The 24,734-nt window shown below is 41.2% G+C and overlaps 1 protein-coding gene across 3 annotated transcripts in view; it reads left to right on the top strand.

Annotated features, from left to right (window-relative positions):
* Positions 1-24,734, top strand: part of LOC126763573 (bifunctional heparan sulfate N-deacetylase/N-sulfotransferase) — a 294,385-nt gene that overhangs the window by 58,842 nt on the left and 210,809 nt on the right. The window lies entirely within an intron of this gene.

Below are 24,734 nucleotides of genomic sequence, written 5' to 3'. Positions count from 1 at the left end.
GTATGTATGATTTCTTGTGAAGCCACGAATAATTCCACTGGAACTGCTAGAGTTTTGATGCCCAGTACTCCTAGGTATGAATCAAGAAGTACGTCGACCGTCGATGAAACGCCTAGAGCCAATCATAAAATTATTGAGCCGGCATATATCTATTCCAGCAAATTCGGCGGGTTCGTAAAAAGTATAATAACCGAGATGTTTTAACGTTAGTCTGACGAAAGCTACACAGAGGAGAATAAAGTATCTATATGCTTTCACCTCATCTTCCTTGCCTTCCTAGGTGCCTCTTCTTGCAAGCTCATCGGCTTTACTTTCCAACGATAACGCTGGGACCCAGACAAGTTTTGTGTGGAAGTAGCTCAGCTGTTGCTGAGATAATGCACATCTTACCTAGCTTTGATATCATATTCAGCGAGCTTTAGACCTGTAAAGCACCTCTGCTATCGTAGTGGATGCATACCTCCCTAAAGGTAAAGTCGCAATTCGGAGAAGTACATCTGTTGCTACCTTGATGACATTACTTCTGATTGAAAGACACTAAAGTTTTCTGGCAGTCTGAAACAAGAGGTAATTGAGAGCTTCCGTTAGAAAAGTCTTCCTCTAATCTTTCCGCTGAGCGTCGATTCATTCGGGAAAAGTTCACTGCGCCTCTTTTGCAACGACTCCGTCCCACCCACATATCTCTTGGAGGTATTTGTGCAGAGAATAAGTTGCTAAGAGTATGTTCCTCTGCGCAGTTGTCCAAATTGGTATGCTCTCGAAGTAAGAGAGTATTTCGGAATGTCCCTATCGAGGAGCTTTAATGTTTCCAGTTTACCGGAGCCTGATAGCAACCTTCGCCTTAGGTTAGGTTAGATGGCTGATCATAGATCGCACGTGGACTAGATGTAGTCCTTTAGGAAGCCATTGAAAATGGAAATCCCGTGTTCGGACTTAAAGATCGGCAAAATGCTTCGTAGCCAATACAAATTTGCAAAGGCGCTTAATTTCTACGCCCGCCAGTTCGGTGGGATGTCTGAAGGTATGCGCCTCCACGCGTCTAAGTCTTGATCTCCCAAAAGCGGGGCAGTCAAGAAGGAAGTGCTGGCTAGTTTCTACCGTATCTTCTTCCAAACAGCTTCTACATGCGGCGTCCGGCAGAATTCTCAGTCTTACAGTGTGTATGTCAATCGGGCAGTGGCCCGTCAAGAGTCCCATCACTAACGATAGGCTGGCCTTACTGAGATCTGATCTCCTGATCTATGTTCCAAAAAGGCTCCGATGACTGCTGGTCCAGCGTTGACCAAGCATTTCGACTAGTAGAGCACAAGAGGATGCGGGAGCACCGACCCGTCCCCATTCTACCGACAACAATTCTAGGGTGCCTTTTCTTGCTAGCTCATCAGCTTTGCAGCTACCTGCGATTCCGCTGCACCCATACAAGTATCTTTTGGTGTAGCTCTTTTACAATAATATTAGGCAACCAATACTTTCCCCACACTCTCCTGAACTTTGGAATGTTCTGACACTTTAAGTACTTGACCTATTCGACAGGGTGAAGTCGATAGTCTCATAGCAAAGGAAGTGGTGCTTCTGGAATTTTATATTTACTGCCAAGCTGCTTCTTTCCTTCCGCCAAGCTAGCTACCACATTTTCATTGCGGGATTGGTGATCAATCGACCGGCCGAAAACGTGAAATTATCTGCTCACCGAAGTTTTCTCTAATTAAATCCGTCCATGGTGCCGTCTTGTCGAAACCTAATGTCATAAATCACGAGATTCATTTTCTGACATTCAATTGTCGGCTATCATGGCGCCTTGTTGTTGTTGTAGCAGAAGAATTATTCCGAGTTGACAGTCTTTGGGCGGATAAAAGTCCAGGTTCGTTCCGTTTACTTAGACCCGTGGGTCTGTCGTGGGTTGCGTTGACGGTTGCTCCACGCTCTTCATGTACACCCTCTGCTGGACGTGGTCTATTCGTCGAATATTATCCAATAATGAATGCTGGGTTATGGTGTTGCGAATAGTACGTTCAGTAGGTCGCTTATGCCATAAGTTGGACGAAGCTCACGAAACACATTCTTCACAGAACGTGAATTTTCGTAATAAAGTTGAACGATTTGTAATCAGTACTGAACAAAAATAACATGACATCTTGATAGGACCCATGCATGATTTGTCCCAAAACTGTCTATTGGAAGAAGTACCTCTACTTGGACCACCCGTTATTATTTTCTCTGATTTTATTTCCTTTACAAGCCATACCTACCTTCTAAACCAGCATGTGGGTGTGATGCAAACTGTGCTTTAAATAATCTACCCTAACCTCTTAAATTTGTCCTTTAAGCAAATACTTTTCGCAGAACTGAGAGAAAAACCTGGGATGCCAAACAAACACACAAGGACAACGAAGCTTTTACGATTATGCGATTTGATTCGATTTTACAAGGATTCGTTTTATATCCCCTTATTTCACTTGTGCCTCTAATCTGATTTATTATCAAACAATTCCTCGCTGTCTGTGGCGGTGTCTTGCGCTGTTTGCTTGTTGTTTTATGCTGCATTCTGCGTGGCATTGTGGCTCTGATAACGGTTATATTGCTGCCAATGAGATTGCCACTAATGGTGCTACTTTATTGCTATTGTTGTTGCTTTTATTGTGGCGCAGGTTGCATGTCCTTGCGCTCGTCGTCGGTTATTTTTGTCGTTGTTGTAGTATTATTCTTTTTGCTCGCATTACATTTCTATTGTTATTGTTGGCGTCCTGCGTTTGTGTTGCCACAATCGTCGCAGTCGCATATGCATAACGAATGATATGAATATCAATTACTTTGAAGTGTTGCCAGAGCGCCGACTGGTTCCACTCCATTCGCCAAATATCCGAATAACTCACGACCAACTTTCAAACTTTTTGCTGTGAAGTCTGCTGTCCGCTTGCCACTCGAAGCGTTACGCCGCCGAAACATTGGTGGAGCACAAAAACTCTTTTTTCGATATTTATACCCTGAACAGACTGGGTATATTTTACGGTGGTTTTTATTTTATTTATTTATTTAAAAGCATTTGCCGCGTTCGCGTTTATATAAGCAAAATAGATTGAAGGAATTGAAAGCCACTAAACAATTGCAAACCTTCAGTGAGGCGGTTGAACGGAGCGCGGAGTTTGCAAGTGACAGGGAGCACTAAGCTCTCGTGGCACTCGAGCGAAGGGCAATGATGCGAGCCATCAGCTTTCCAGTCGTAATATTGTTCTGTGATTTTCTGCTGATTGCTCTTAGCTCTGACAATTGGGAATAGCGTTGTGTCTGCATTGTTGATTTCTGATATTCTCCGCTAAACTAAAGTGGTGAGTTGATGAAGACAAACAATTGTGAAAAATAAGACAACATTTGTTATTATCTTGTTGTAGTTTTTTCCTGGATCAGTTCCTTTTTACAGTTGAAATAAACGGAATCGAAGCACTTTGATATTGAGTAGGTTTTGAAGTTTCGAATTAAAAGCCGATAGAAGACTAGTATAAATAACGGAAGGGGAACGCTACAAAAGTAGATCTTATTTCCAACAAAAAGTCAAAATTATTAAAATTTACTGTCGAAATTCGGAGTCAGTGGCTTCAACTTTAAGAGCGCTGCGTCCAATTTATGGTCGTCATAATGGTCCCTTCAGATCAAAAATTGACCGTTTAGTGGAAAAATTTGAATCCACAGGCACAGTACAAAATGTTCCCGTGCCAGTGAGACAAAGAAGTGCCGTAGTGTCGAGAATATGAGGTCAGCGCATCAATTGAGGAAGACCCAAATCAGTCTCTCACACGTCGTTCTCAAGCGTTGGTCATCTCGTTCGTCGTTGTGACGAAGATCTTGGCTTGCATCCTTACAAAATCAAATTGTCGTATGTTAGTTTGTGAATTGGGCTGAGCAACAACTTGAAAAGGATTCAGATTTTCATCGAAAAATCATCGTCAGCGATGAGGCTCATTTCTGGGTGAATGGCTTTGTCAATAAGAAAAATATGCGTTATTGGTCAGACAGCAATCCACACGTACTCCATGAGTCACCATTGCATCTCGAAAAAATTACGGCTTGGTGCGGTTTAGGGACTTGAACAGTACAAGTATGTGGTTCCATGAGTCATAATCGATTTATTAAAAACCATTTTGCATCTCACGAAATGGCCCGGTGAATTGGCTCGTCGTTAGTTTATTTTCTGTGGGGCTATGTCAAACCTATGGTCTATGCCAACAAGCCAGCGACGATTGATGAACTTCATACGAATATCAAACACGAAATTGCAGCAGTATCGGCCGATTTATGCCTGAAAACCGTCGAAAATTGGGTTCAAGTCTGGACTTCTGCAAGCGTGCCGTGGTGCCCATGCAAAAGAAGTCGAGAAGCGATCTTATTGAAAAACCCGTTACATATACTAAAGATACCTCGAACAATGACCGACATATTCGGCATGAGGTTTGTAAGAAAACCGAAAATTATTATACATATCTCTTATATGGGAGTTGGGGTAGTATCCCGATTTTATCTATTATTATGCCGCATACTAAAAAAATGTTCTCTGTGTTTCATTAAGGTACCTCACATAAAATCACCAATCCTATGGAGTAAATGCAGCCAAATGTTAGAAAATTCGTATATCTGTTGTATAATTTTCGCCCAATTTCATTTCAGGATACACGCTCACCCATTTTAACCCATTTTAACACATTGGACGGTATATACACTATAAAATCAGCCGTTTGTTCGAAAATCATTAGATTAGGTATATGGGGGCTCAGGGATGTATGGACTCGATTCAACCCATATTTGATATACCGAGTTACTAATGTCAGGGAAGGATTCTCTCTAAATTTCTATTGTATATCCCATACATTGGCCGATATTTGCGGCCAAAAGTCAACTATAGATACCGGGGTCCACATATTCGGTACCTAGAGGCTTCAACAGTTTTGTTTGAATTTGGGGTCATAAGATGGCATACTTTAAAAGAATTATTAGTCTAAAGTTAAAGCGAGTTGTCTCAATTGCTTCCTGATTTGCGTACTGGAAAGTGAAAGAATCAAATGGAATTTAAAATTGTGCCATATGGGAAGCAGGCGTGGTTCTAGTCCAATTTCACCCATTTTCGCACTGTGGCAGGAATATGAGAAGAATGCCACGTACTAAATTTAGTCAAAATCGGTCGGTCGGGTCCCGAGATATGTGGTTTCACCAAAAAGTGGGCGGAGCTACTGCCATCGTCCAATTTTCACACCGGCTCACATAAAGCTCTCTCATACCACCTCGCACGTAAGATTTTATAAATCTGGCGTATTTAGTAAGTGATTTATGGCGCTTTTAGTAGTTTTTAACAGAACCGTTATATGGAGATGGAGCGGGGTTATATTCCGATTTCATCCATTTGCACACTGTTAGTAGAAGTTCTTATAATATTTGTGCTGGGCCAATTTGGTTGTTGTAGCTTTAGTGGTTTAGGAGATATATACATTAAATCATTAGAGGGCGGGGCCACACCCACTTTTTCAAAATTTGTGCCCCTTGCTACTGCGATGCTCTGTGCCAAATTAGAGTTTTATATCTTAATTTAGTGCTTAGTTGTGGACCTTATAAATTTTTGGTTACTGGCGTATTGTGGGCGTGACAATGGTCCGATATCGCCAACTGCAATACGATGCCTAATTTCATAGTTTCATAAAGATATGTCATATTTTTAGGTGATAAAAACAACCGTTAGATGGTCAAAACTATTATACTCTGTAACAACATATTGCAGAAGTATAAAAATATTTCTCACCGCCAGAAAACACATTTTTTCAAGTCCTCCTTTCACATATTTTTTTCCTCTTTAACTATTTCAGCTGAAACTAATGCTGTGAAAGCTCTTATGTCGGGATTTCACTTTCCATTTCATTTATTCACTATATTTCACTTTTTCATTTGCTTTACGTTTCTTGTCAGGTTATTGTGTTTCATATCATTCCTACTATATTGGGCTCACTTCCCTCAAGGAACTTGTCATCCCATGTATTTTTTCTAGCGTTTTCAGTTTTCACCCTTTTACCCAACAGTGCTGTTATCTGTTTCGCAACTGTAAGTAGCTTTTTTCTTGCTCTGTCATCTGCTGGCGTTCGATTCATTAGAGTTTATCCCCACTTTGGTTTGTATGCAGTTGTATTAAGAGCATCCGCACGCAGCATTATGTGCACACACTTACTTATTTCATCGATTTTTTTTACTGTTTGTGTTCGTGTGTTTCCAAGCCGCTTACGAATTGTTTGTGGTTAGTCAAATGGCCATGTTTCGATATCTCTTTAAAGTTGTTGTTTATTTTAGTGTGTTTCTCAATGTCCTTTATAGCCTTTATCCCCCCAAATTTATGTGAATATGTGCGTCATTTGTGATATAATCTTTTCGATATTTATTTGTAAATCGTTGAATTTGAATCGATGTCCTGGTGTGTGCTGTATGTTCAATTATACACAACAAAATTGAAATAAAAAAAGACTTTGTGTTAGAACCTTCCAAAACTCTTGAACTCGCAGTGAAAATTGATAATGACCCAATTATTATTTTGGCTGTGAGCGAGAGAGAACAATAAGTTGCCACTTTTCTAAGTCGTAATCCGCGTTTGCTCAGCATTTTGAGTCGAAAACCCTCTTTTACGACAAAATTCCATTGAGGAGAGTATAATTTCTTCCATTGCGGAGAGCACGTTAGTTCCAGCAAACATTCTACGTCGATGGGTGACTCTTTTGTATTTTCTGCTATCATTCAAAATTAATTACTATATTTTTCCTCCATTCCTTTAAACACATTCATACATATATAGTATATATATATAAACTTTTAGAATCACTTGCTTCTATGAGCGGCCACGAAAATCCCTTTTGAAGAGTTAAAAGTTGAGCATACAAACAAATTAAGCGAAAATAAAACTGAAAATAAATTTGTAGTTGGCACATAAGACATTTTCGTTTGCCCATTTCTACAAACAAACATAGTCAAAAGTAACTGCTAGTCATTTGCGAGTTTTTATGACCGTTATCTGCTTCTCATTAAACCCATCTCTAGCTTACATAAGTTTGCACGTATCCTTCAATGACGAGAGCGATTAGTACGAGATTTTTTTTTACGAGTTACAAGAGCTGCTATTCATGTGGGCCATATTTATATCTACATACATATATATGTATATTAGGGAGGTCGGAATAGCTGAATTGAAATAAAGAGTGATCCATTTCGAGGCTCTCTACTTTTTCTAATGAAAATAAAACACAAAAAACTTCAAATTTAATGCGGACTGTTTATTATCGTTCGAAAGAAAATTCTTTGGCATTTATTTTTTGAAGATTTTTTCTTTCAAATGTTGGTCGAGGCTACGTATCAGATGGTCCATCCGTTGAGTCCAATTTTCAATTACTCGGTCAAGCATTTCGACTGGTAACTGGCGCATGACACGTGATGTTTTGTTCCAAGACTTGAATCAAAGCGGGATCATCCGCATAGACTTTAGACTTTACATATCCCCACAGAAAGAAGTCTAACGGTGTTGTAACACACAATCTTGGTGACCAATCGAATGGCCCAAAAGTGAAATTATCTGTTCAACGAAATGTTCTCACAGTAAATCTATTGATTGATGTGATGTGTGGGAAGATGGCGCTGTTTGTGGAAACCAAGTTGTCGCTGAGATCATGAACTTCAATTGACGGTATGAAATAGTCGATTATCATGGCACGATAATGGACACCATTGACGGGTACGTTCTCACCGGCATTATTTTTGAAGAAACATAAACCGATGATTCCACCGGCCTACAAACCACACCAAACCGTTGTTTTTTCTGGATGAAATGGCAGCTCTTGAATCTCTTCAGATTGCTCTTCGTCCCAAATGTGGCAATTTCGCTTGTTTACATGCCCATTGAGCCAAAAATGGGCCTCATCGCTGAACAAAATTTGGCTCGAAAACGTCGGAACTTCTTGGAAATTAGACAAAGCGATGTCGCCTGGAAAGGTCAAGCGGCTTCAGTTCTTACAAAAGCTTTTTTTTGTACGCTTTCAATTAAGATCTCGACGTAAAATGCTCCAAGTCGTTCCATACGTCAGTCCGAGTTGCTGCGTAGGGCGCCGAATCGACTCTCCACGGTCTACGTGTACGCTCTCAGCTACGGCCTCTACATTTTCTTCACTGCGTCCTGGACTTTTCTGAATGTCATATAACAAACGCTGGCACAAGTCGCCTCTTTCAACGGTCGTTAAATTTGTCAAAAATGTTTTCCGGGATTTCGAAGTTCGCGCTTTTAAACAAAAAGCTTTCCTTAAATATTCTTCTTTGCCGAATCCGAAAGCACCATCTCAGAAATGTTACCTAGTAAATAATATTCATATAGTAAAGCGAGTAAGAATAGAAACTACTATATAAAATGGATGGCCCTAATGTGACAAGCATACCAACTTTCAGACAAGAATTTCTGAAATTACACTGTAAGCTCTCTTTTCTTATTTCCGCCACCGAAGTGACATAAAAACGAAAAGCTTCCGATTTTTGCAATTTACTACAGAGCTTAAGCAGAGATTTGTGTTGATTTAAGTGCGGATACTTATGGGATTTAGCATTGTCACTTACATTAAACCAAATACAACTCTGCAATGCTGAATTAAATCTAAGATGCCACTACTTTTAGTGTGTGCGTCTTCAAATAATCCTTATTTGATAATGTCATTTTAATGAAACTACTAAGAATGGGCAAAACTCATGGCATCAGCACTACAACAGGAAATTTGGGATGCATGGTTTGATCCCTACTTCCCTTTAAGTTCATTTGCTTTTAAGTCAATATTTCCAGCCACGGAGCTGGCCTCTAATACACCTGCAGGCAATTCCTGAGTAGACAGACAAGCAGCAATCAAGGCAGTAACCTCGTATCGCATATCGGCCATAAGTCTCGTGGGAAGCAGGGCAGCGGAGGAAAGTGTTGCCAGGAGCAGGCGCCTTCATTTCTACTAGATGCCAGGCCACAAGAGTTTACCAAGAATGGTGTACTGCTAACATCCGAAAACGTGATCAATATTGGGAAACCCATGCATTGTCTATACGACGATCTCGAGAGAAGCATGGTAAAATAAATCGAAAACCCGATGGAACGAGCTACCCGAGTGCAAAACTTTGAAGTCATGTGCACAACGGCAGATCGGAAGTACACAAAAAACCTCCTGGCATTCGATAGAAGAGACTTTAGGAACATGATCGGAACACTAACTGGTCACTGTCTGATGGCGGCGCACGGATGTCATACTTGCAGTAAAATTGCTCGAATTCAAAATTAGCTCCTTAACAGCCTCAAAGTCATTTGACGATACTCGAGCATCTTTCGTTCTAAACCTTGGATTTTGGTTGGCATCTCAGAAATCTGGCTTTTCAACGGTCTAGTTATGATCTCCGTGAAAGTTTGTTGAGGCGATCAGCATTGAAACATCACCTATTCATAATCGAGTTTCAGGATTTTTAGATTAAATTATGGTATAAAATCTTCGTAGTTTCGTTAGGTTAGGTTCGATCGTTGACCCAAGGATTGCACTTGGAGTTCTTTTTGAAGCCTTAAAAATAGAACTGCTGTATTCGATCTTATAGTCGGCAAAGTCCAGTTTGCACCTGGTCGGTGGGATATCGGAGAGTGTGATTTTTCTTAAACCTTGACCTTGGTAACGCGCGCCAATAAAGAAAGAAGTATTGATATGTTTCCACATTGTCTGCTTCCATACGGCTTCTAAGCTGGCATTCGGTAAGATTCTCCACCTTATAGCGTGGACACCTATAGACCAATGGGCTGTTAGAACCACCAAAAGGGGAATATGCTAGCCTTACTGAGGACAAGGCGATTACTGGATATTTTACGATCGATCTTGGATCAAACAAATCTTGCGATATCGCTAAAACGGCGGATAGTCCAGCGCTGACCAAGCTGGTATCTCCGCTCATTAAAAGCGATCGAGCTTCCTTGCAAGTGTGGTCTCTCCTAGGGCCCTCAACCGCACCAAGGCCTCATATAATGGTGTCGTGAGCGTAGCCCACGCTCTTACACTTTTTACAAATGGCTCCTTTTCAACAGTACAAGGCAATCAATGCCTTTTTACTTCTGCCTCGATATTGGGCTGCCGTGAAAGCTTCATATCTACTTAACCGTATCTCGCACCCTTAACAGTTATCTTGAACGGTTGATCAGTCTGTCAAACTATTTCAGTATGAAAGAAAAGGCTGATGGGGCTAAAGGTCCTTGGTCGTGCCGTCAGAGCTTTTTGCACCGTCATATCGTACTCCTGTGTCATTCTAAGTATTTGAGTTGCAAACTTCATTCTTTGATATATGATTTGTTTATTGACTTTAGCTTAAAGTTCCTTAAATACTTAATTACTTTTTGTTGCACTCTAGAATTGCAATCGCTTGTTAGCTCTCGAATAACCACTTAACCATCGGTCAAACTGCGTAAAGTACGCATTTCTATCATCCACGCAATATTTTACTGTTGCTGCTGTTTTGTATTTGGTATGCAATACATTTGCGAATAAGTCCCTTCTTCAAAATGCCATAGTTGTTAACTTTTAACCTATTTCGCTTACAAAACTTGCGTGACCACAAGACTTCAAATCAGCTTAAGTATGCGACGCATTCAAGCTTGCTTCGGAACTTCGAAGCTCGCCCACACAACCAAAGTAAATACATACTCGTAAGCATTTATGCTAAAGCTGAAAGTAAAGCGAAAAAGCCGCGGTGGACTAACTTTGCACTGCAACGCTCCTCTCATTTCGTTGTGGCAAAGCCTTCTTAAATACGTGTATGTTTGTATGTCAGCGGTTCCTTGTACTGGAGGTAGGCTTGATAAGTCAGTCACTGCACTTCAATCTCTGTGTAGTTACGTTGCATGCAGCGTCAGAATTTGGAGACTGGCGAATCGAACAGGCAACTCGCATAAATTGTATAGAATAACTTAGACACACTGAAATACAATGTTAAGAGGCATTGCATGAATTAAACTGTATAACTTTTGCTGTGTCTTCGTGTGTAAATATTTTGACCAGAGAACTGAGCTAAAACATCTTCTTCTACTTTATTGTGGCAGACACGGTTTACATGGTTATAGCCGACTATACAAAAGCGCTTTATTCGTTCTTCCTTTTCGCTGTTTGGCGCCAATTGGAGATTCCAGGTGTAGCCAGGTCCTTTCCACTTGGTTTTTCCAACGGAGAAGAGGTCTTCCTCTTCCTCTGTTTCCCCCGGCGGGTACTGCGTTGAATACTCTCAGAACTGATGTGTTTTCATCCATTCGGACGACATGACCTGGTCGGCGTAGCTGCTGTCTCTTAAATCGCCGAACTATGTCAATGTCGTCGTATATCTCCCGTTATACCATAAGTTTTCTGCAAAACCTTTCTCTCGAACACTTCTAAGGCCGACACATCAGATGATGTCATTGTCCATGCCTGCGCACCATATAGCAGGATAGGCTTCATGAGGGACTTTTAGGGCTTGGTCTTTGTTCATCGAGAGAGGACCTTACTTCTCAATTTTTTTTACTCAGTCCGAAATATCACTTGTTGGCAAGAGTTATTCTGCGTTGGATTTCGTGGCTAACGTTGTTGTTGGTGTTAATGCTGGTTCCAAGATAGACGAATTTATCTACGACTTCCAAGTTAAGACCGTCAACAGTGACGTGGGGGCGATGTCGCGAGAGCGACGACTGTTTGTTTGATAACAGGAGATATTTCGTCTTGTCCTCGTTCGCTACCAGACTCATTTTCCTCGCTTCCTTGTCCAGTCTTGAGAAAGCAGTACTAACGACGCGGTTGTTCAGGCCAATGATATCAATATCATTGGAATACGCCATCAGCTGTACACTCTTATACATAGAAGATTGTACCTTCTTTATTCAGATCTGCAAATCGAATTATTTTCTTCATGAGTAAATTGAAGAAGTCGCATGATAGGGAATCTCCTTGTCTGAAACGTCGTTTGGTAGTGAGCGGTTTGGAGAGATCCTTTCCCGATTCGCAACGTCAATTTAGTCAGGACGAATATTTGGCGTAAAAAATAAAGCGTCTTTATTGTTTATTTAAATCCCCACAGACTTAGCAAAGTCCCCTCGTATAACTGCATACTTATGCATTTCATATACTCACCACAAGTCGTGCATAGTTACAGCACAATTCCACCCGGAGTCCGTTTCCAGCCCGCATTTAATGGGCTTGCTAGAAAGTTGCAACACGCCAGTTTGTACCGAGTAATGGTCGCATGTTAAATTGTTTGTAGTAAAGTGTAAAGTTTTATGACGTCTCTGTCTTCGCACAGTCGGAGTCAAAGCCTCTGTTGAAGTTCTATTGGCGGTTAAGTAGGAGTGTCTGCAGTTTATGAGTAAGTAAGTAGCTGCTTCGTGCTGGACTCATGGACGCTCTTGCGTTTAAATGAGTTCCATGTGCACACACATGTACAAACATACAGTTATATGGAGACATGCTTAAGCCTGTTTTCATTACGATTTTGTGGCAGAATGATTTGTCTCCATTCTAAAGAATTGCATTTTCATTTCCTTTGCCAATTGGCCTTATCACACACGACCAAACTTACTCACACACACACAGGCACATATCCTTCAGGATTCAAGCACAGCTACTTCGGTTTGCATGAGTTCCCACATATTGAGTTCGCACACACAGACACAAATATATGTATGTATGCATTCCGTTTAGTATATGCATTGTTGCTTATGAGTTTCATGTCCACAACAGTTCTCCTCTTGGCCCAGTATATATTTTCATTTTTGCTATCTTTTTGATTACTCCTCTTTGCTGGAAACGAGAAATTCTTTTGAAATGCTGGAGAGTAGTATTATTGCATCAGTTTTATGCTGCAATTCGCTATAATGGCCCTAATTAAGAGAGCGCTGCCTGATTATTTTCGATAACAACACGCGGTTAGCTTTCCTTTTTATACCCTGAGCAGGCTAAATTAAATTTGCCATGAAGTTTGTAACACCCCGATGGGAGGAAGTCGGAGACCCTATAAATATATTGTATAAAGAAATGATCAGGAGGACGAGCTGACTCGATTTAGCTATGTTCATCGATCTGTTCGTCCTTCTGGCTATATACATGCGAAGTAGTTCCTCAGTTTTTGAGATATCGATCTGAAGTTTTGCACATGTCCTTTTCTCCTCAAAAGGCTCCAGATTTGTCGGTACCGCCGATATTGGATGACTGTCGTATAAACTGCCATAAAAACTGAACGGTCGGAATTAAGTTCTTGCATGGAAAACATTTTTATTTCGCGGGATATCTGAAAATGTGGCATGTAATATAGTCCGGAGTAGCTGTACCATCTCCGAAAAAATTGTTCAGATCGGACCACAATCCCATACAAACTGACCGATCAAAGTCAAGTTCTTATGGCATCTTTTGTATTGGTGAAGGGTATTAAGGCTTCGGTGCAATATTTTTCTGCTTTATTTTATTTATTTTCTTCTGAATATTCATTGTTCATATTTCATTTGCTCGTTCGCTTTTACCTTACTTTTGTACCTCTATATACAAGTACATAGAAGTATAAATTTGTTAGAAAAATGGTTGTCTGAGAAAGTTTTGCTGTTTTATGTAGATATTTGTTGCTTTAATTTGCAATATAACAGTTTTGGCTTTAATAAAAATTGAAATTTTTAAAAAGTATTTCAAATATAGGAAGCCGAAGGAAAGCAGTTGTGGCTAAAATATGCAGATCTACGGAAAGTGAGAACCATCTTGGATCCAATGCTAATACTTAATTCTCTCTTTTATACGATACCGTATTAAAATTAGAAGTCTTCAGGTCTATCAACTAGCCACAAAACTTCAAACTTATTTTGTGTATTAGAGACTTTTATTAGAGCTGATCCATGACTTGAGGTTGGCTGGTAACATCAATTGCTCCATCAATTTTTGAAGCAGCTAAACGAACTGTGGTAAAAATGATTATTTTTTAGTTAAGAAAAGAAAATGAGTAACTGTTTCTCGCTATCTGGCCTTACGTCTTGTTTAAATGTAAATTAAGAAACGTTTTCCTCGTTTAGCTGACTTCCATGAAAATCTCGAAACCCTTAGCTTCCGAAAGCTTTTATTGTTTTTTTCTGGATAAAATGACAGATCTTGAATCATTTTCTACATTAAGCGAGAATCCATTTCTGAAACGCTAAACAAAATTTGGCTCAAAAACATCGGATCTTCTTAGAACTTTTCAAGAGCGAAGTGATGTCGCCTGGGAAGGTCGAACGGCTTCAGTTCTTGCACAAGCTGTAATTTGTACGCTTTCAATTTAAGATCTCGAAGTAAAATTTTCCTAGTCGTTCCATTCATCATTCTGAGTAGCTGCGAACGGCACTCAATCAAGTCTCCAAGATCTTCGTGTACACTCTCAGCTACGTCTGCTATAGGAGGGCTGCTATATATATTTCTGGCCTAATAATGAAAATAGGAATATTTATCAACGAAAATGGTTTTATTGTTTTTCAAAATATTCTCCATCAAGATTTATACATTTTTGCATGCGCTCAAACCAATTTTCGAAGCACTTTTTCCACTCCGATTGAGACACCTCCAAGACATGGTTTTTGAATGCTTCAACAGCATCTTCTGGCGGCGAAAATCGTTGACCACGCATTATTTTCTTGATGTGTGGGAATAAAAAGAAGTCATTGGGTGCCAAGTCAGGGCTGTACGGCGGATGACCCATCAATTCGACGTTTTGGCCGGTCAAAAAGGCGCTGGTTTGAGCCGATGTGTGAGAGCTCGCATTGTCATGGTGCACAATGATTCGTCTTCTCTTGTTCGTTTTTCGAATTTCTCCGAAGACTTCAGGCAAACAAATGGTGGTGTACCACTCAGAATTGACCGTCCTACGTTGCTCAAGCGGAACAGTCGCCACATGAGCAGTTTTGCCGAAGAAACAGGCGACCATTTGCTTCGAAGTGCTTCTTCCACGAACAACTGTCGATGTTTTCTGGCACAACGGCTGTTTTTGGACGACCTTCACGGAATTCGTCTTTGAGCGAGCGTCGGCCACGATTGAATTCGTTGTACCCGTTTTTCACAATGCTATAGAATGGTGCTTCATAGCCATACAAAGATTTTAGTTCATCGATGCACTCTTGTCGTGGTAATCCACGTCGAAAGTTGTGAAAAATGATCGCACGAAAATATTCACGAGTTAATTCCATTTTTTGGCCGAGATGAATTTTTTAATTCCCTGTAAATAAAACAATTCACGATTAAATGACAAAACGTTCTGAGTGATGTTATGCTAAAAAATGTCAAACTTTCCAATGGAAATGTCAGATTGCACCTGGCAACACTTAGTGTTGCCTAGGCCAGAAATATATATAGCAGTCTCCGTATGTTCTTTACTACGTATTGGACGTGTTCTTTGTGATCGGTATCTGAAAGTTCTGGACATCCCAACGAACAAGCGTCTATATTCGTGTTCTCACTTCTCATTCTCTCATTGTTTGGGAAGTGGTATGACCTATGTTTCAATAAAGAGGCTGAAGTAAGAAAGAATGTTCTATACAAACTATACTTAAATTATAAGTTTTGGATGTTCAAATCTGGACAACTCATGCAACCTTACTTTTTTGAAGGTTGGAGAACTAAACTGTTATAAAAAATTATTGTTTTTCTGTTATAAGGAATTCAGTGTAGTTTTTGACTCGCCACTTCTTTACTGGCTATTTGCTTGTTGTGAAAAGTTTTCATGTGAAAGCACCAATCTTTGTTGGTATTTAGTTAAATACTATTGAGTACATGCCCATCTCACTAAAGTAGCTTAGTCTCTTGCTATTCAAATTCTGTTTCACTAATGCAGTCTTTATGATTTTTACCACTTCGAGGACTTACCGAAGCAGATACAATTAAAGTGATGTACGCTTTCCTACATACTCTCTGCTCAGTAAATTGAATTTATGAAATAAGGGAGCTACTTTCAAAGCTTTTACGAGTTTTATAATATTACATAATGCCTCAACTTTATTCTATAAATAATTACGAATTTTGAAAAGATTCTCTCAATTTGTGTAACTTTTATTATTTTGCCAGCATTTTATTATACTAAAATGGTTTGAAAAACGCTGTAACAGAAGTAACTGTGCTTCGATGCTGTTACTGTTGCTGCTGCTGTTTATGCACTAACTTTTTGCGCTTAACAAAGGCTTGCACTTATCATGTGAAAAAGTTGCGAGCCTGCAACAATTGAGGCAAATAAGTACAAGAAAACAGCTAAGGCTGCTGCAACTACAGTAATCGGTGGCTTACGGTCAACTTTTCGGTGCCGCAAAAGTTGCTGTCGCCCGCCTCCGCTTTGGCGTGCCAGGCTGTCGGTCTGTCGGGCTGCCGGGCGCAAGTGGACAATATAAAAGTTTTCCTGTACATTTAGGGCAACGGACGTTATCTTCGTGCTGCAATTTCACAACTTTTTCCTATAGAATTTAAACTCCGAGCTTTTTTCTTCGCTATATGCGGTTGTAGTCTGTGCTTGCAACCATTCAACAGCACATTCAGTATGCATACGTCTGTGTATGTGTGCCATTTTTGGCGCTTTCCATATTCCTTACACATTTCTACATACTTTTTTTCTGAATTTTTTTTTTTCCTTTCGGGTTATGCATTTCTCTGAGTTTTGTCCCGAAGTTTTGTCAGAAAATCTGCAAAAGCTGACACATTCATAAAATTCAATTGCCAACGGCCGAGAGCCACATGCCGCCGCACCGACATTCCGTTATACTCTGTACATTCACTTCAGCTTAAGTGGATCGGACGTGAACGTTGGCGGGTGGCTGCGGCGCTGCTACGTAAAGGCGTGTGTTGTTACCGTAAGACCACACAACAATGCGTTAGAATTGACAGTTTTTGAAACGGAGCGAGAAAAAAGAAGAAGAAATTTCGCACCATACCATATAAGCCACACATCCGTTTGCGGCGGCTGTGGTGTCGCCGGCACACATTGTTGCATGCTACGAAAGTGTGAAGTTGCCGTTCAAGTGTGAATCGACACAGGCCAACCAGCGAACACCACGCGGAGGCATATGGAAATTGTGAAAAATCTATGAAAAAGGAGGTAAATATGAACGCGCCGTTGTCAATTCCGGTCTGACGCTGCGTCATGCTTGTCGCACAACTGTTGGGCTCTAACTCGACTTCGGTCGGCAGTGCGAATTCGCGCTATTGCTCGTCACGGCTGTATGTGTGCGGGGCAAAAGGTGCCGATTTTTGCATGCTGCAACAAGCGTGTTTCCTCTGTTTGCGGGTGTGCAGCTGCGCTGCGTCTCGCGCTAACACTTGCTTTCGTGCTCGTCGCTGTCATGTAATAAATTCGCCGGTCTAGTGAGGAAGCACCTCGTAATTTTCACTAAAGCACGCTCAGCGGGACTGGCAATTGTTGAGCTTTGCGAAAGTTCTTTAATGCCCAAGCATAAGCTGAGTTAAGATAGCATGTACGAGTCATTGGTGATACAGTGATGCAGGTCCGTAGTGGATTAAAAGTTCGGTTGTGTGAGTAGAGTCAAGAGCGTCATGCAAAGAAAAGTGGCGAATAGAACAAACAACAGGCATAAATTATAGCGACTGGTTTACTCGAATAAACCTTCCTTGTGATTATTTTAACTGGAAACCATTGTATATGTGTTTACTCGAAAATGTTTTATAAGAAAGCAAGACTCAAGAATATTCGCTTATTCGCTCTCATCTTAGTTGTAGTCAGAGTTGCTATGCGAGCCTTGTGCTACATGTTTTGGGTAATGACCATCAGAAACTTATGAACAGTGTGATCATAATTTTAATTTAAACCGAGGAAATCCCTCAACGTTACAAAGTAAGAAGAATGGGTGTGAGGACTCTGCAATAGTTATTGGAATATCTTCCACCCAATTCTCAAAAGAATCTCTTTTTTCATGTATCAACTGGCTTTTACCATATTCGGGTAGTACACGGAGCCCAGTCCGGAAGATTTGATAGCTTTTGAAGTACTGTTAAGAACAAAAAACAGAATGAGAATAAGTAAGTTTGTTGGATGTAGCAATGGAGCCTAGTGCTGTCCTCAGGTCTTGGAAGGCTAGCGACGCAGAGCATACCACAAAGAGACTTACGGGTAGTGTTGACGGTGGACAGACCATAAAACTCTTACTTATAAACAAAAGGGAACTTAGTAATATTGTAGGAGCTATCACTGAGCTCCTATGCTTAAGATCTCATCTTCAGAAAATGGGCAAAAGGGGTTTAGGTTGGTAGAGCCTTCATAGGCCAGCACTAGCAAAAGAACCTCTGCTAGACTCATTAAGAGCACTACAGAGGGAAAAGAAGAACAGCGACAGCTAGGAAAATGAAGGCAGACGGCGCAAAATTGTCGAACGCTACTGTGATAAGCATGCTGGTCAGGTGTATGACCGGACGTAACCGAAACTAAAACAGCGGTCAAGGCACAAAGGTCGCATGAGGGATAAGCCTGCCTTAGGAAAAACACTGTGAACGGGGTCTGCGCCTCATTAGAGCTAGGCATGTTCGACCGCAGTATGAAGAATGGTGCCATCTCCCGCGAGGAATGGAAGGGAGTGCCGTCGGCTATCCGGCTAGCGGAAACCCTGGGCCACCCCCAAGGTGTGAGAGTGTAGGGTGGCACGATGGGCTTCACAAGCTCATTAAATGTATCGATGAGCGATCGGCTGCCCTAAATAAGGAGGCAGTCTCTCGGGTGGGGGAGCTTTGAAAGGAAGCGAGGCTGGAGGCTTTGGACAAAGAGGATCTTCCGTTTCGTCCTAGTGTTGCTGAACCTTCCTCTTCGGGTGAGATTGAGGAAATCCTCAGATACTGACACCCCTCACTACCCAAGCATAACTGGAGGGTAATAAGGCTCGAGAGAACCGAAGAACCATATCGGCAAGCGCTGATTCTGCTCAAGACGGAGTCCGTCGATCCACTCAGCAAAACCAAGGGAGCCATAAGCTATATTCTAAAGGTTTCCAGGGAAAATAGTCCACTTTCAGTTGAGGATGACTAAATTTAACTTTCTACTTCAAATCAAGCACGAGAATTGAAGGAAATTTAAGGTATCGATTCATCATGTTTCACACCCAGCAATTAAGCGTCGATGCGCTCACTTCTTGTGGATACTAACTGTTCGCATTTTAGAGCTGATGGATACCCATTCAGTTGACAATAACCAACTTTGGCAGTTCCAATGACAGCGAGACGTGTGTGGTTTATCGAGTACTGTGTGTATATACAAGCATAGTTCTCCTTTTTTCCAAGGAATCAATGACATTTGCAGTTGATGTCTGATTTGCCGCTGCTGTCTGGTATCATTGTTCGATGGCTTACATACTGGCCTGCATATGAGGAGTGCAGTCCTTGGTTGACGGTTTCCTCTACATTTTCCTTTTGCTTAATTTTCACCTTCGTTGCTTACATTGTCACTAATTATTGTCGATGTTAGTTTGCCGAGTTTTCCTGCCAACCGCACGAGTCCGTTTGTTTGCACCATCAGCACAGCACCGCGCCCTCTAACCCTCTTACCTTATTCTCTGTTGAGTTACATCAAACATTTATCTCGCTGTACCTGCAATTCCCATCGAACACGATTAATCTCTTAGTATTGCTTGGTTTTGCGACGTCCTTGTACTCATGCCACTCGGCCGCCGAGCGCCTGCTACTGTTGCTGCCTGCACGAACGTCAAAACTTTGCAGTTTTTATTTAATTTCATACACAGTTTTTGCTTTGAAGTGCTGCGGGGTAAAGGAAATGTGCGCTGGTTGATTTGCTGTCGGCTCAGGAGGCCGCTGGGGCGCTGTGCTGCAGACATGGTGCACTTTGCAACTTTGCGGCCTACCTCGTCGCCCTCTCTTAGCCTGCCTGGAATCGAGGTAACTTTTAATTTTCAAACTCTTACAACTGCTTATAGATTTTGAGCTGAAAAAACGAGAAAGACTGTGCCAGTCTGCTGCTCGTGGATTCATTGAACGCCCCTCCAATACAAACTGAGCTTGGAATTCTTTGAAATTTCTTAGCAAATAGTGTTTTCACATTTTTCTTTGCGTTCCGCTTTCATTTGTTGTTGTTCTTGCCGCTCACATGATGCAGATGGGAAAAAGTAAAGGAAATTAAAAGAAAAAAAAAAAAAAATTGTGTGCCTCATGACCTGTGCGCCTACACATGATTACGTTTACCCAAGCAAGTTTACCGTTGCGCATTCGCTGTAACATATGGCCAATTTAAATTTCTAATAGCGAGTAAAGAAGAAAGTTTGTTGCCTTTGACGGTGAACAAATTGTTGGCGTATGGAAAATTGCCTGTTTTCACGATATGTTTACGCCGATATTTGCCTGCTTGGTTGGTTCGTTAGGCCCTCAAATGTGGAAGAAGAGAAATTTAAAAAAGAAAAGGAAAAGCTAAAAAAGGCAAAACAGGTAAACAGGAAAAGTATTGGCTCTTTCTGGTTTCTCATGCTAAGTATAAGAGTTATAGCTTTTAACCCACACACACGAGCACAAATACACTTATATACAATGAAGTAGCTTAACCAAAGATACTTTGTTTCTTCTGTTTAACTTGAAATTTTCTACTTGATTTGGCTTGGAATTGCCGAAGTTTTTAACTTTACTAATAGCAAGGAAGGAAACGTTGGAGAAATATGTGTATGAAAGAGCAGCGTGACAAGCTGAGACGATTTAGACCTGTCGGTCTCTCTGTGTATCCGTGAACAAGTCCCTCAGTTTTCGAGATATGAAATTTCGCAAGCGCCGTTTTCTCTCAAAGACGCTGCTGGATATGGCGACACCGTCGATGTCGGACGAGGCTATACCTGCCATACAAACTGATGAGTCAAACATAAGTTAGGTTAGGTTCGATGGCTGAACCAGAGATCGCACTTGAACTCCCATAGGCCAGTCCAGAAAGTGTGAGCTCCCAAGTGTTTAAGCGTTGATCTTGCAAACGCGATACAATCAAGAAGGAAGTGTTGAGCTGTTTCCAGCTAGTCTTCTTTCATACACTTCTCGTCTTTCCACGTCATCTTTGCAGCTGGCGCTTGGTAAGACCCCAACCTTACAGAATAGACGCAAAGATCTTACTAATCTCTTACGATGGTTCTTTGGCCAAAAGAATTTTGCAAAAGCACGTGAAACGGTGATGAGTCAGCGCTGGACCAGCTCTCGCGAAGCCTAGCTATGCCGTGGTAGAACGCAGGAGACGAGGGGAGCCGTTTTACTGATAACGCATATAGCGCGCCTTTTCTTGTCAGCTCGTCAGCTTTACAGTAACCTGCTATTCCGCTACGGCCTAGTCTTATTACACGATTCCATTGCTAAGGAAGTGAGGCATTCCTTAACCTGTTTTGAATGCACGGTTAGTGAGCTCAAGGCTACTATGACCGCGCTGCTTTCATAGTGGATAGTCACGTTTCTTCTTCATTAATTCCAGCAACTTCGACTAGGAAAACACTTTAATAGTCAGAAAGTCTGAAACTGAAGTCCTCTGTCTACGATAGAGTCTGACCGATGAAAATTAAGATTTCCAGAAGTATGTACTATTGCTCGACGAGTCCACTATATATATGTTGTTTTCAAGTATACTGGAACATTTTTTTTGCCATAAATTCTACTAAGGTTCCACAAATCGACTTGGGCTTGGAAGTCTATACATATGTATATGATGATGTAGTACACTTGTTCGAAGTCGTTACAATACGGTTGATTTAGTCAGATAATATCTGAAAAAAAAAACAACTTTCTCCCGCAAGAGATCATGACATCGTGCTGTCTCTGCTTAGTCAGATCTGTATTACGTTGGCAACTTTTCGCTTAAAAAACTCATCAACCCACAAAATCCACTTTGTGCCATTGCTTCCTGAATTAACAATTCTCCGGAAACCGTTCCCTAATTTTCGTAATTCAATTGGCTCCATTTCGTCTCCATGCTGAAAAAACGAAATGATCACACTTCAGAGATGCTTAAAACCTTTCACACTCCATTTGTGCACTGCTGGTCAGCTATGTGCTTGCCTTTGTCTTGGCTCCTACTTAATTCAATAAATTATTTTTTCACATTCCAAGTCCATTGCGAATTCCGCCGACATTCTCTCAGCACGTTGCTGCAGTTGACAAACTTTATAAATTAATTTCCAGCGTTTCAAAGCTGCTCAACGCATGCTCCACCGCCGCCCATCCTCCTCGTCAAGTGTGCTGACCCAGCTGTTGCATTGTCCGCTAGTAATCTGTCGGTCCGTCCGTCCGACTATGGACTGAAGTGCATTTGCGCGTTCGGTGCGTAAATTTTTCATGAACCAGCTTATGCCGGCAATAACTTAAGTTTGTACGCATATGCGGGTCTGTGTGCGTGTTGTACGTGTGAGTGTCGAGTTTAAGACGACTCATTGTTAAACTAACATTTGTCACCCGCCTCTCGACGACTTGTTCCACCCGCCACGCGCCCAGCTGCATAATCTAATCGTTGGTTGCATATAAGAGCTCTTTTCTCTCGTTCCTTTTAGCGCCTTCCCACCATCTGTCTATCTGCCTGACACCCAATTCAATCTAAATTTTTCTACATCTGTTGGTCGCATCGCGTAGCGTCGCCATTTAGTGATTATGATCTGCTGACTTTTGGCATGTGCTGAATTCGAAGCCATAATTTCTCATGACTACATTTGAGCGTAATTGTTCAAGGCGCGTCCCGTTATTTGTTTTGCTGGTACTTTCCTTTCGAGCATTGCTCCATTTTCCGGCATTTATTTTAAGTGCTGCGTTGCCAATTAAAAGCTAGTTAAGTTATAGCTGCTCGTTCCCTTGAGTCTGCTTTTAATACAGTCTGTCCTGTAATTAAGCTTAAAGTAAATTGTTTCATTAAGAAAGTCATTTAATAAAATTCGAAATAAAAAAAAAAATTCCGGGAAAAATGCAAATTGTAAATAGAAAAATTAAGGCAACAGCTAAATTGAATTCTTAATTACTTACAGAGTACGAGGGTAGCTTTGTCTATTTGAGTTTCTCACATATTTAGAGTTCCAGAAACTCTTTGATAATTAAATATATGTATGTACATATACCGTGTTCTTTTTTTTATTGACGTAGACACCGCTTACGTGGTTCCAACCGAGCTTTCAGCAGCGCGCCAATCGTTCTTCCTTTTCACTGTTTGGCGCCAACTGGAGATTCCAAGTGTTGCTTGGTCCTTCCAACGGAGTAGAGGTCTTCTCCTTCCTTTGCTTCCCTAGGCAGGTATTGCGTCGAATACTTTCTGAACTGAAGTGTTGTTATTTTTTTGGACGTCATGAGCTAGTCAGCGTAATCAACATAGCCGTCTTTTAATTCGCCGAACTATGTAAATGTCGTCAATGTCGTGGAGGATGGAGTCATCTGTAGAAGTTCACGCAAGTGAGGAAAGTTCTCTGATCGCCATTCACTTGGGACTGGGCAGGAACGATTCCGGTCTTTGACCAAGTATCCTCTGGGAAGCCAACGAACATCTGTTTGAAGGCGAGGTAAAGTGAAAAAGCGAAACATCCCCTCTATCTAACATTGTGCGTTGGGCTTGGAACCCGCCAAGTAAAAAAAACGCCCCCAATGAACAGTCAAAATGTCGTCGTATATCTCGGATAGCTCACCGTTCCATCGACAGCGGTATTTGACTTTGCCAATGACCAAAGGACCTAAATCTTCCGCAGAACCTATCACTCGTAACGCCGACTCATCAGATGTTGCCATCGTCCATGTCTCTACATGGTCTTTTTTCGTCGAGAGAGAACGTAGAGAGGAGTTAGTTTGCGTTGAATTTCCAGGTTGACCTTGTTGTCGGTTTTAATGCTGATTCTTAGATATTCGAGATTATCTACGGCTTCGAAGTTATGACTGCGTCTCTTTGTTTGATGATACGAGATATTTCGTCTTTCCTACGTTCACTACCAGACCTCTTTGCTTCGCTTCTTTATCCAACCTGGTGTTATGTAAAGTGAACGTAATTTAGAGCAAAGTATCTACGGGGTATATCATAGCGCCTTTGCATAAAATATTTTGGGGTTCATTTATGTCACATTTATTGGCTCGCTAAAATCAAAATATCTGCGATTGCTGGCTTTCTGTCATCCGGTAAAATTATCGGTTAAGTTAGGTAAAGAAATTGATTCTTGCAGGAGAAACCTCACTTGAGTTACCTAGAACTCCTTTGTAATAGATCATAAAGCCCTTACAAATCGATAAAGCGTTTTGAGTCTATCATAATTTTGTTGAGACGGCTAATGTTACTAAGCTTAGACTATCAAATCGTTTTAACCTCATACTTGCAAACGCTGGACAATGGCGGAGAGAATGTCTGAATGTTTCCACCTCGCCGCTCTCCATACAATTTTGACAACTTACGTCCCAAACCAGACTTTTCTACATACATACTATTGCGGCAAGATGAACTTTGCTAAAGGCAAAGTAGTTCAGAAGATCTTCTGTGTTCTACTAAGGGGTAAAAGGGTATCATCTGACTTGCTCGTCAGCCTTGCAGTTACCGGTCATTCCGCTTTGACTCGTCGCCCAAACAAGTTTTAGGATGAACTAATATTATGCTCTTATTCGTGGGAACACACACTTCTTGATTAGTTTTAATAGAAGCTACTTCTGTCTGAAAAACTTCAGTGATTCCGTAATCTAAGATTGACCGAGACATCCTTTCAGAAAAATCTCACTACAAAACTTTCC

This window comes from Bactrocera neohumeralis, chromosome 6 (assembly GCF_024586455.1).
Source record: "Bactrocera neohumeralis isolate Rockhampton chromosome 6, APGP_CSIRO_Bneo_wtdbg2-racon-allhic-juicebox.fasta_v2, whole genome shotgun sequence".
In the NCBI taxonomy this organism is placed as follows: domain Eukaryota; kingdom Metazoa; phylum Arthropoda; class Insecta; order Diptera; family Tephritidae; genus Bactrocera; species Bactrocera neohumeralis.
The sequence above is the reverse complement of the archived record's forward strand: the minus strand, read 5'-3'. Positions and strand labels throughout refer to the sequence as shown.